We start from the raw sequence: 12,620 nt of genomic DNA on the forward strand, positions 1-12,620 counted from the left end.
AGGGGGAACAGTAGAGGCAGAGGGAGAAGCAGGCTCCCGGATGAGCAGGGAGCCCGATATGGGATCGATCCCAGGACCCTAAGATCATGACCAGAGCAGAAGGCAGATGCTTAACTGACTGAGGCACCCGGGAGCCCCTTAAGAAGAGTTCTTACATATCATTAAGGAAAAGGCAGACTCCAATAGAAAAATGGACAATTAACAGGCAATATAGAAAAAAAAAAAGGCCAATAATAAATACGTGCATATGAAAAGAATTACCAGGCTTACTAAAACTCAAGTAATGAAAAGTTAAAGACACTGAGGTACTAGGGTGTCTGGGTGGCTCAGTAGATTAAGTGTCTGCCTTCAGCTCAGGTCATGATCTCTAGGTCCTGGACGGAGCCCTGCACCAGGCTTCCTGTTCAGCAGGGACCCTGCTTCTCTCTCTCTCCCTCCACCCGCCCCCACTGCTAATTCTCTCTCTCTATTTCAAATAAATAAATAAAATCTTAAAAAAATAATAATAAAACACCGAGGTACCATTCTCACATTTCATACAGACAAAGATTAAAAATGAAAATACCCAAGGGGATCCTGGGAAAATGACAAAAGCAGAAACAGCATAGTTTTTGGGTCTTCCAGCAAACCTACATAAAAATGGAAGGAAGAGCTAGAGAAAAAACTAAAAACCCATGGACAACATTTACAACAAAACTAGATGGCAATATACAAATATGTGGGGACCAACCACTAACAGCCTCAAACCTGAATGGGATGGAAAACTGTGCAAGAGAAAGTCAAGGGAAGCCAAGAGGCATCTGATGACTTGAGAAACAAAGACAATCCCCAAATAGCTGCTGGCAAGTACTCACTGAAAATCCAGTAGCCTGACTTGAGATCAGTTGCTCAGAAGGGGAGGTGGGTGGCACAGTGAGAGTGACCCACCCTGGTGGAGAGGATTATTTTGTCACTAACATTGTTTAGAATTGCCAGTAGAGGCTGATAACATAAAACAGATCAACTTTCAGTAGTTCAGTTTTCAAAAATTCTCTATAGACTATGTGACCTCTTTGAGTCGAGACACTAATCTCTATTGTGTGTTGTTAGGTTCATTCAGCAATTCACTAACTCACTTATTCATTCAGTATTCTTTTCAATAGGTGCTAGAAGATGAAAATTCAATGATGAAAAAAACTAAATACTGCTGCCTCGAGATCTTAAGATCAAATATGTAAACAAACAAAAAATACTACAATGTTATTAGTGCTACAGTAGAGGTTGTGTATGTCACTAGGATGTATGTATTAATCCGATTAAATAAATCACATTGGAGAGAAGATAGTAGGATTCTAAAGAAAAAATAGGATAATAAAATGGTTAAGATCACAAACTCTGGAGTCAAGCAACTCTAAATTCTAATTCTGAATATTATCATTCATTAGTTGTGTGAAATTGGGCAACTGGGCTTCCTCAGTCTCCATTCTTTCAAATAGAGAAAATATCACCTCAGAATGTTATTAAAGAATAAATAAGCTCAGTAATACTCTGAGCCCTTAGAATTTGTCTCTGACATATTCTGTATACTCAAAAATGTACATTTTTTTATTATTGAATGGATCTAATAAAATCTAAATTTGCTGGAGAAAATGGTATGGACAAATACATGAATATTTCATTGATCAGTGAGGACCAACATGAAGAAATTGCAAAAATTTACTTTGAAAGAGTGCAAAAAAGGAAGGAAGGGGGCAAAGGCAACAGCAAGTATCCATGTGACAATATTGTATTGGGCCTGCCTGATTTAATAAAATAATTCTTAAAAAACTTAACACTGGTTCATTATTTATGAATGAAGACATTAGTTACAAATAATATTGAATAGCTCTGTACAGTCTTTGCATTTATGTACTTCCTGAATTAAAAAGAACATCAGCATGTTATTGTCATAGAAAGATATCAATATGTCATAGAAATACATCAATAGTGGAGGTGAGAAACTCCTTAAAGGGGAATAGGCCTATAGGAATCAGGCCTATAATCAGTGTAAGAGTTGAGTAGGTTCACTCTTCTGAATTCTGGCATGTGCCCTAACAACGTGTGCACATAATCATATTTTTTTTGTAAAATCTGCAAAGAATAAGATATTTTAACTGTAATCAATAAAGGTCACTTTCTATGCTGACTTCTTTGTCACACCTTCCTTTATGGTCCAGTAGTGTTGGAGCAGTCACAGGCATTTTGGGAATCCAACTAAGAAGAGAAGTTGGGGATACATTTATTGTTGATTTAGTGGAATATATTTATTTGGCTCACAGTCCCTTCCACATACAGTTAAGATGTTAGCAGGCCCAGTATAGGAATGACGTCAAGAAATACTCCTGCCTGTTGTGCTGATTTGCCCAGTAACATAACACAAAGGCTCAGGGCTAGAATTTATATATTAACATGAACATGTCCTATGGTGCCTTGCAAAAAAATAGCTAGTGGAGAAAATACAAGATTTGAAATGTATAAAACCAGAAACAAGTCTGGAAAATTCTTCCAATCATCAGCTGTGTACAAGTGAATCGCAGTACTAGGCTCTCATTTATTCATAGTCAAAGTGGAAGTTCTCTCCTCTCAGCAATATATTTGATAATTCAATGCACACAACTGTAAATGCACAATGCATTAGGGTATTTTTTGTTTTTGTTTTTGTTTTTGGTGGTTTGTTTTTTGTTTGTTTGCTTGTTTGGTTTTGGTTTTTGGTGGGAAGCGCATTAAATGGACTTGTCAGTTACCTCTATTTATAGGACACAACCCACAGCAGTAGTAAAAACAGGAAGTACTTCAAAATGTGAAAATGATTGTTTTGTATGCATTTCAATGTATTGGATTTATTTTAGTATATCTATTTCATCTTATTCCGACAGCCTGGAGCAAACAAAATGCAAATTCCACCAATGCAGAAAAATTGAAAATGCTAGTGTTCCAGTAACAAAACTACTGCACACATACACATCAATGTATAAAGTACAATTGCACAGCTCAATACAAAAGAACGGCCATTTAAAAATACACTTAAATTGCTCTTCCTTATGGTTTTAAGTTAGTTTTGTATAGTTTTCACAATTTTTGGTTATACCAAAATTCAAATATAACAGGAGGGAAGTATCTTAGCAGAAGCCAAGAATATTAACTGAAAAAAAAATTGGTTAAAATTCAGTCAGAAAACTCCTACATATGTGGCATTTGTCAAGTTTTTATACTCATATTTATGATTACTTCTTTTCTCATTTTAAGTAAATATTAACTTGCATACAAAATTTGTATTTGTCATTTCCTATTCTTTTTCTTATGGAAGTCTACTCTCGAATTAAGAATGTACCTCTGTTGAAGGGCAAAAATGAAATGGATGAAGAAGAGCATCACATTCATGATGACTTAGGTAGGAAAGTGGAGGTTATACTGTAAAACATTTGGATATAATGTATAAAACAGAATGATAGATACCAGAGTTGTTCATGTCATGGTATTAAGAGCTACAAGTGAACCAGCAAAGTATAGTTTAAATATTTTAGTATAAAGTATTTTCTTGGTTGCACAAAAATGGGTTTGGCAGCCAGGTTGAACTGCAATGCACTGTAAGCCCGACAATGCCTTGGCCAAGCACACGGGACGCTGTGGAGCCAGGGTCAGCTTTACAAGCATGCGACCTGTATAGGTGCAATGGGCTCCACACTTAGAAGTGTCCCAGGCTTGTTCATTATTCTGCCATCTTCTTGAACTTTGTAGTAAATTTTGAACATGGTAGTCCACATTTTCATTTTGCACTGAGCCCTGAAAATTATGTAGCCAGTTCTCTGTAGAACACACATGGCCAGCCCATGTGGAGCTGAAATGGTACGTTTAATGTGTGTCTGGCTGTCATCAGTTGTGGGCTGCCACAAGAAGGATGTGACTTCAAGTAAGGAGATGCTCTTCAGTGGAGGCCCACCCTGCAGTTGCTGATAGCTGGGCAACAAGTCTTCTGGAGGGGGACCTAGGTAGTCTGTTTCCATTTCCACCATTGGCATGCTGCCCATTTATTGGATGTTGTGTTAAGATCTTATTGCAACACTCTAAAGATAACTTCAGTTGCCCAATTTTCTCTTTTCTCGTTATAAGTATGTAAAGATTCCCAGAAGTCTAAGTCATTTTCCTAACTCTTAATGACTTAGTGAGAAAATTTCACACTGAAATTTCTTTCTTAGTGAAAAAATTCCTTAGTGAAAGAACTCAAATTATTTTAATTGCATTTTAAATGTGTAACTATAAAACAAATTCAGTGCACTAAAGAAAAAAGACAAGTACTAATTTTCTACTGGGGTTTAATATGCCAACTGCTCCCACATTAACCAATACAGACAATTTTCAGTCTCTTTTTATTATTTTTTAAAGATTCTATTTATTTGAGACAGAGAGAGTATGAGCAGGGGGAAGGGCAGAGGGAGAGGAGAGGGAGAAGCAGACTCCCCACTGACCAGGGAGCCCGATATGGGGCTCAATCCCAGGACCCCAGGATCATGACCTGAGCCAAAAGCAGCTGCTTAACCAATTGAGCCAACCAAGTCCCCAGTCTCTGTCTTTTTAAATTAAATTTCACTTAGCTAGGGGTGCTTGGGTGGCTCAGTGGGTTAAGCATCCAACTCTTGATTTCAGCTCAGGTCAGGTTTTCAGGGTTGTGAGACTAAGCCCTGCATTGGGCTCACATGCTGGATGTAGAGCCAGCTTAGGATTCTCTCTCTCCCTCTCCCCCTGCCCCTCCACCACTTCTCCCTTTCTCTAAAAACAAAACAAAACAAAAAACAAAAAGAGAAACTTCACTTAGCTATACATTCCAAGTGGACTATTCCAAATAAGGTCATATTTTAGGATGATTTTAAATTCTGTGGATCCTGGAAACACATCAGTAATCTTGGTTATAAATTAAGAAATAAAACACTGGTAGTTACAGTATATAAAGAAGCACTGTAAACAACAGTTAGCATCCCAATGTTATTTCTGATGCTCTGAGGTATGTAAGCAAGATCATAAGCACGAAGATCATCACCCAAACCTTCCCACCCCTCTTACCCCACTCTTCCCCCCCCCCCAGCAATGATTTCTTTTGAACTTATGTTCATATTTGCTATTTTCAATGCCTATCTCCTCCCTCTACAAGACAAGCTCTATGAGGTCAGGGCTTTTTGCCAGTTCTGTTCACTCTGGTATCCCCAGTACAAAGAAGAGTGGCTGACCCACAATCAGTACTCTAAAATAAGTTGTTGAATGAATTAATGAGTACATAGAAATTTATAAAAACCTTCCTAAAATTATAACTAAAAATATAAAGTTCATAAATCCACATTTGCACAATTAGCAAAAGCAAAATGCTATTATACTACAGCTCGATAGAAATCAAAATGGAGATGATAAAGTAATATTCAAACTCTTAAACACTACAAATTATAAAAAACAATTACAGCATAAACCAGTTAGAAGTTCATTTTGTGGATTATTACGCTTTTGGTGCAGTCTAAAAGTTATCTTAAACAGCCAAGAGATGTTATTCTCATTTTTTTTTTAATAGAAAAAATCTAGAGAGTAGTATCTGGTACTAGTAATAAAGCTTGGTTTCTATTTTGTCTATCAGGATATAATTAGGATCTTATCATTCACAGTGACATTGGAACTTAAATCCTCAGGGAAGGAAGTAGGAGCAAGGAAATAAATGTTAAAAAGAAAAAAGTATAGTCATGCTAACATTAACACCAAAACCACATGTTTGGTATGAAACCTATATCCAAACACTACAACTTCTTTACCAAAAGATACTTATTCAAGAAATGTAATTAGATAAGCTTACATTAGGTTACTAAAAAAAAAAAAGAAGAAGAAGAAGGCACATGGAATTTAGACATCAGCCCCTCTTGATTCTTGTATATAGAGATTCCCATTTTAATAGATCATGTCCCTAAAAAAATTCATTTAATTTTTTCATTCTCTTCTCTCCTCATCTGCTCCTCTACGGTAACAAGAGAGAAAAATAGTGTGTAGTAATGTTATAAAAGTTGGACCAAAATTTGACAAATTAATGATGCTGGGCAACAAGGCCTGTCCTGGAGGGAGACCCAGGCAGCTTATCTCCATGGCCACCATGTGTCCACCATAACTTTATTGTCTACAGAATGGAATATTCTACAATGTGGATCTATTTAAGACTCAAAGTGAAGGAAATTTAGCTTGAGTCCATTCTAAGTTATAGCCCTGAGGCCTTGAAAAAAATTCAAGATGACTGATAAAAATGGAAATCCATAGGCTGCTTTCCCAAAGATACTGGGAGTATGGCCCACATATTAAGAAACACTGGAATAGATACCTATAAATCTGCAAGTGTTTGCTAGAGTTTTGTGGGAGTTTGTAACACTATTATGTGAAATGGACAAGGAACACTTGATGGATAAAAGTTTATTAAGTATTAACTTTCATAATATATTCTCTAATACATCTAGGTCAATAAAAAATATTTTATATCTCCTACAATTTGTATCCTCCTATCCAGGAAAAGTGCCAATTCAAGTTTGCTCTCCTATAAAATCAAAAGAAACATCTGTGTACTGGTAAATGCCAGAATAGAAATGACTGGGTAATTTCCTTCTTGGGCTACCAAACAGACTGATCCTCAGAGAACCTAGACTGGGCACTTGAAAAAGCACTTAAGGGCTTGACTCTGGGCCACCAGACTTTGGCCAAGGCAAACCTGTCTCTTTTCCTCCACAGAAGGGGCAGTTGTGTTTGTAGTTTAGGAAAGGAAATAACTGATGCCCAGTAGAAAGCCTCCCAGAATTCCGATGGTACAGTTCTGCTGCAGGCTGAATGCAGAACATCACTGAATATACGAAAAACAGATCTCAGGACAAAAGTAAGTCAGCACTGGTCCTGAGAGCCACTTCACATGAGATTGCTCCAGTCTCCTGTGCTGAGAAATTCTCACTCACCCAGCACAAGTATTCCCAGGATGTATATCAGAATAACCCACGGGAAACATTCAAGGACTATAAATAAATACATTCTAAATTTTAATCAAAATGGACAAATATCTGGATTTTCTCTATATGAGCCCAGCTAAAAATGTGCTCCTGTATGAATTAGTTTTATACTAAAATATCTTATGTTCATTAGAAAATAAATTTCTTCAAATGACTTAGCACATAAGAAACCTCCACCAAAACAACTTCCAAACAAAGCCGTCTTGAAAAAGGTACCTTTCTCATCCAGTTTTTTCCTCATCCAGACTATTTCACACACAAGATTTAGTGTAACAAAACTATATGTTTCAACAGTATTAAAAGCATATAACCAGGCTGGCCTACATTTGCATAATCCATAGTCCCTGTTTTTCAAAATTCAGATTTGGGTCTTCAATTACTGGGTTTCTGCGAATACTAGAATAATCTAGGCAGTCTGTAGGTCAGAAATAAGCCAGGAAATCTAAAAAAAAAAAAAAGCTAATCAGGTTGTAATGATATTCTCCAAAAGACATGTATAAGAATATTCATAGCAGAACTATTCCTAATAGCCAAAAATCGGTAACCACCCAAATGTACACCAATAACAGAATGGATATATAAATGTATGGTTATGATCATACAGCAATGAGAACAAATGATCTGTAATTATGTACAATTATGCAAAAGTCATATAAACATAATGTTGAGCAAAGAAAGCCACTACTGTGTTGTTGGTACATATTGTATATTTCTACTTATATTAAGTTCAAACTTAGGAAAAATTATTCTGTGGTGTCATAAATCAGAATAATGGTTAACTGGAGGGAGGAGGAAAGATACTGACTGGGTGTTGGTAAAGGGGGATTTCTGGGTTGTTCACAAGACCCTGTTAAATTATCAGGGTCCTAACTACGAGGCTCTGTTCACTTTGAGAAAATCTATTGTGTGTGTTGTACACAAAATACATGCACTTTTCTGTATATATATCATACTCCATAAAAGTTCATTAAAAATCCTATCACATTGTGATACCACTGAGGAAAATAACATGAAAATCAATTAAAAATGAGAGTTAAAATCAAGGAAAGTTGGTACCAAGGAGAGCTAAGAGAGAAAAGGAATAAGATAGAAGATTTATCTCGTAAAGTAACTGCCAGTCTCCTGAAGTCCCCCAAAATGCTTAGAGACTATCAAATATCAAACCAAAAATAACCAAAAACCAGTTTGTCCTTTAATGAGACAATACAAAAATCAAATATATCCCAGAAAAATAAATGGCATTGGGTTCCCCGACTAACAGTTAAAAAAATAAACTGAGCTGCCTAGCTCATGCAATGTAATCTCCCCAGACGTCAGTTGTCCTTTAGATGAGATAAAGTATAAAAGTATAAAACGGGAGAGAGATAAAGTATAAGAGAAGAATCAATTTTTTAAAAGCTAAAAAATATAAGCTTGAAGCATGAGCTACTCTAAGCATAATACTTAATTTTTTTCAACCTAAAAAATCAAAACAATCTATGCCCCCAAAACCATAACTGGAAGTGAGAGAATTTTAGAGATTTGGGGAAATACTTGCAAATTATTTGAAAGGCAAAGAGTTAATATATTTGATTTGCTAAGAATCCTTACAAATCAAAAATTAAGTTTTAACAGAAAAACAAAGGACACAAACAGGCATGCTACAAAAGAATAAACGTAAATGAAAAATCAGCCTCAATGAGTATCAAAACAATTACAGCATTCTGAAATTATAAAACTGACAAATATTTTTATAAATATTAATGACCAGGTTGGTATAATACAGAAATATGGTAGAGATATAAATGCTAAAACCTCTTAGAGGACAAGTAAGCTGAATCAAAAACTTTACTGTACATACCAGCGGCTCAGGTTTGACCCTCAGCCATCTTCACAGAGAATCAGGAAGCAGTGGTTATGTGGGAAGAGTGACCATAGGACTCTAGGAACCAGAAGCTTGCTGGGATACTCTATGGAATAACAGATTAGGGCGCAGGTGGCTGGGCTTCTCAGGACCTTTGATATTAACAGGACCTGTTCCATGAGGAGATTAAAAATGAAGAAAAATATTCATGACAATCTGACCCAAAAGGATAAAAACCTCTTCTATCCTGAAAAATAGTCTCTAATATTGTTTCAACCTAAAAAATTCTTGCTACATCTTAACTATCACAGACTCTCAGTGAAATCTGTATTTGAATTTGGCAAAACACCAGCTGTGTTATTTTGCTAGAAGATAAAGCTGCTATTTTTTTTCCTATTTACAACAAAAAAAATATGATGAATGTTTTGAAAATAATCATTTTTAAACAAAAAATACTTTTCAACTATGAAAAATAAAAATAATTAACTGTTTAAGAACAAAGCCAGAGTGGAGTACCTGGGTGGCTCAGTTAGTTAAGCATCCTATACTTCATTTTGGTTCAGGTCATGATTTCCTGAGGTCATGATCTCAGGGTCATGAGATCAAGCCTCATGTTGGGCTCCACGGTCAGCACAGAGTCTGCTTAAGATTCTTTCCTTCTCCCTCTACCCCTCCTCCCATTCTCTCTCACTTTCTCTCTCTCTCAAAATAAATGAATTACTAAAACCTTAAAAAAAAAAAGAGCAAGAATAGCAAAAACAAATAACAACAAAACAACAAATACCCCTTTACGTATAATGCATGTTCCAAGTTGGACACCGAATTTTGAGTATTTTATGGATTTTTTATAATTTTTATGTTATTATACTGTTTTGCTTTTTCCTATTGTTTTCTACTTCTAGAACACCACTGAGTGGTTACACAAATGTGACAATTACCATAGACTGTCTCTGGTTCCAGGGCACAGGCCCTGGAACTAAACTGCTGCGTTAATTGCCAGTTCTTCTACTAATAAGGGGCATAATTTTGGGCAAGTTAAACACTTTCTCTGTGCGTAAGTTTCCTCCTCTATAAAATTAGGAAAATAAAGTAACATATCTACAATGTTTTTGTGAAAATTAAATATCATTGTATAAACATTTAAGAGAGTTGATGATGCAAAAAAAGTGTTTAATATAGTGTCTATCATTACATCTATATCTCTTAACTGTTTCCTTTAGTACAGATGAAAAGCACAGAGCATGATTTGTTGGCAATCACATTTCCAAGTATTCAAACCATAAAAGCATATGTAAGTAACAAAAACTAGTGCAAAACAGAGAATGATATAGGAGTAATGACTGTAAGTTGGTGGGATAGGATGCCCCAGACCTATCTGTCTCCTACAGAAACACTGATTCAACAGTATGCAGACCAATTCCCTTTATGAGAAATCCAGACAGTTCAGAGGCTCCTGCTCCCCAGCAGAGCACACCGCCAAAGCGAAGCCAGTGGGAAAATTCATGGCACTGTCTTACCATGATCCCACTCCCTGGCATAGCATCACACAATTGAGAGGAAAATCCCACCTCCCGGCTTCTCCTTGGGAAGGAAAAGAGAAGACCAGACCATACATCTAACATTCTGTGCTTATAATTAACAATACTGAACTTCCCACTTAAAAATTTAAGAGGGTAGATCTCATGTTATATGCTTTTTACCACATTTACCACAATGACAGATGATAAATAATAACAATAATTCTAACAGAGGTAAAGGAATAATAACTCTATCAGAAAGAATAGTAAGTAACACAGGAGGATGGAGTGAAGGAAGAGAAAGGAGAGCCCCTTCTGAAAGGTAACCTCACAAAAACCTGGGATTGTCATCCACACCCAAAACTTTTGATCCCTTCTCTAAAACCATTCGCTTTGTAAAAAAACAAAACAAAAATAAAACAAAACACTTCTACAAAATTCCATTTAAGATAGCCAGGTACTCATTAATGTGGATGCCTGCTATGTGCATACAGAACTGGCTTGACTCCCTAGCTACCAGAAATGCATCTTCCATTTTGATTGATAACTTCTTTTTCCAATTTTTTTATTATGATAAAATGCACAAAATGTTAAATTTGCCATTTCAACCATTTTAAAGTGTACAGTTATATGGTATTAAGTACATTCATAATTTTGTGAAATCATCACCACCATCCATCTCCATAGCTTTTTTCATCTTGTAAAACTGAAACTCTACATTCATTAAACAATAACTCACCTTTCCTCTCTCCCACCACCCCCTGGCAACCACATTATACTTTTCTGTCTCTATGATTTTGACTACTCTTATCATTTAAGTGGTGTCACATAGTATTTATCTTTTTTTGACTGGTTTATGTCACTTACCATAATGTCCTCCAGGTTTATCCACGTTGTAGCATATATCAGCATTTCCTTCCTTTTAAAGGCTGAATAATATTTCACTGTATGTATATACTACATTTTGCTTATCCATTTATCTGTAGATGGACACTTGGGTTGCTTCTACGTTTTAGCTATTATGAAAAATGCAGCAATAAACATGGATGTACAAATATCTCTTGGATACTGTGCTTTCAGTTCTTTGGGTTATATATCCAGAAGTGGAATTCCTGGATCATAGGGTAGTCCTATTTTTAATTTTTTGAGGAACCGCTATACTGTTTTCCATAGCAGCTGCACCAAGTTACATTCCCACTAACAGTGCCCAATTTCTCCACATCCTCACCAACATTTGTTATTTTCTGTTTTTTGTTTTATTTTATTTTTTTGAGAGTAGCCATCCCAATGGGTTGTGGGGTGGTATGTCATTGTAGTTCTGATTTGCATTTCCCTAATGATCAGTGATAGTGAGCATCTTTTCATGTGCTTCTTAGCCATTTGCATATCTTTTTTGGAGAAATGTCTATTTAAGTCCATTTTCGAATTGGGTTGTTTTGTTTCGTTGTTTGTGCTGAGTTTCTGGAGTTCTCTACATACCCTGGATATTAATCCCTTATCAGATATGTGATTTGCATATATTTTCTCCCATTCTTTGTGAATGGGTATTTTTTTTTACCCTGTTGATATTTTTTGGTGCACAAACTCTTCAATTTTCATGAATTCCAATTTGTCTTTTTTCTTTTGTTAACTGTCCCTTTGGTGTCATATCCAAGAAGTCATTGCCAAATCCAATGTCATGCATGTTTTCCCCTAGAAGTTTTATTGCTGTGTGTCTTACACTTAGATCTTTGATTCATTTCAAGTTAATTTTTGTATGTGATACAAGGTAAAGGTCCAACTTCATTTTTTTGCATATGGACATCCAGTATTCTCAGCACCACTTGGTGAAAAGACTGTCCTTTCCCCATTGAATGGTCTTGGCATTCTGGTCAAAGATCATTTGGCCACATATGGAAGGGTTTATTTCTGGGCTCACTATTCTATTTCATTGGTCTGTATGTCCATCTTTATGCCAGAGCCACTATTTTGAGAAAAAGTTTATCTGTAATGGAAGAATGAGTTAAATGATGGAGGTTTGGGTCAAGGATAGGCTATTGAACTAACAAAGAGCTGATTCTGAGTTATCATGTTGCCTGTCCAAAAAAGCCCTGACTCCAACCTGCATCTTAAAGGAAGAGGCTACAGTAAAAGAATCAGTAAATATCAAGAAAAGCTCAAATAACTATAAATCACTATCTATCTATCTATCTATCTATCTATCTATCTATCTATCATCTATCTATCTAT

At 36.0% G+C, this 12,620-nt stretch overlaps 1 long non-coding RNA gene across 2 annotated transcripts in view; it reads right to left on the reverse strand.

Annotated features, from left to right (window-relative positions):
* LOC123798130 (uncharacterized) overlaps positions 1-12,620 on the reverse strand; it is a 222,345-nt gene that overhangs the window by 13,547 nt on the left and 196,178 nt on the right. For both annotated transcript variants that reach the window (XR_015724401.1, XR_006781180.2), the window contains exon 4: positions 8,872-9,044. This is a non-coding gene — a long non-coding RNA (uncharacterized LOC123798130). The remainder of the gene's footprint in view (positions 1-8,871; positions 9,045-12,620) is intronic.

The sequence above is a fragment of the Ursus americanus genome, chromosome 1 (genome assembly GCF_024610735.1).
Source record: "Ursus americanus isolate L20-20 chromosome 1, mUrsAme1.1.p, whole genome shotgun sequence".
Lineage (NCBI taxonomy): Eukaryota > Metazoa > Chordata > Mammalia > Carnivora > Ursidae > Ursus > Ursus americanus.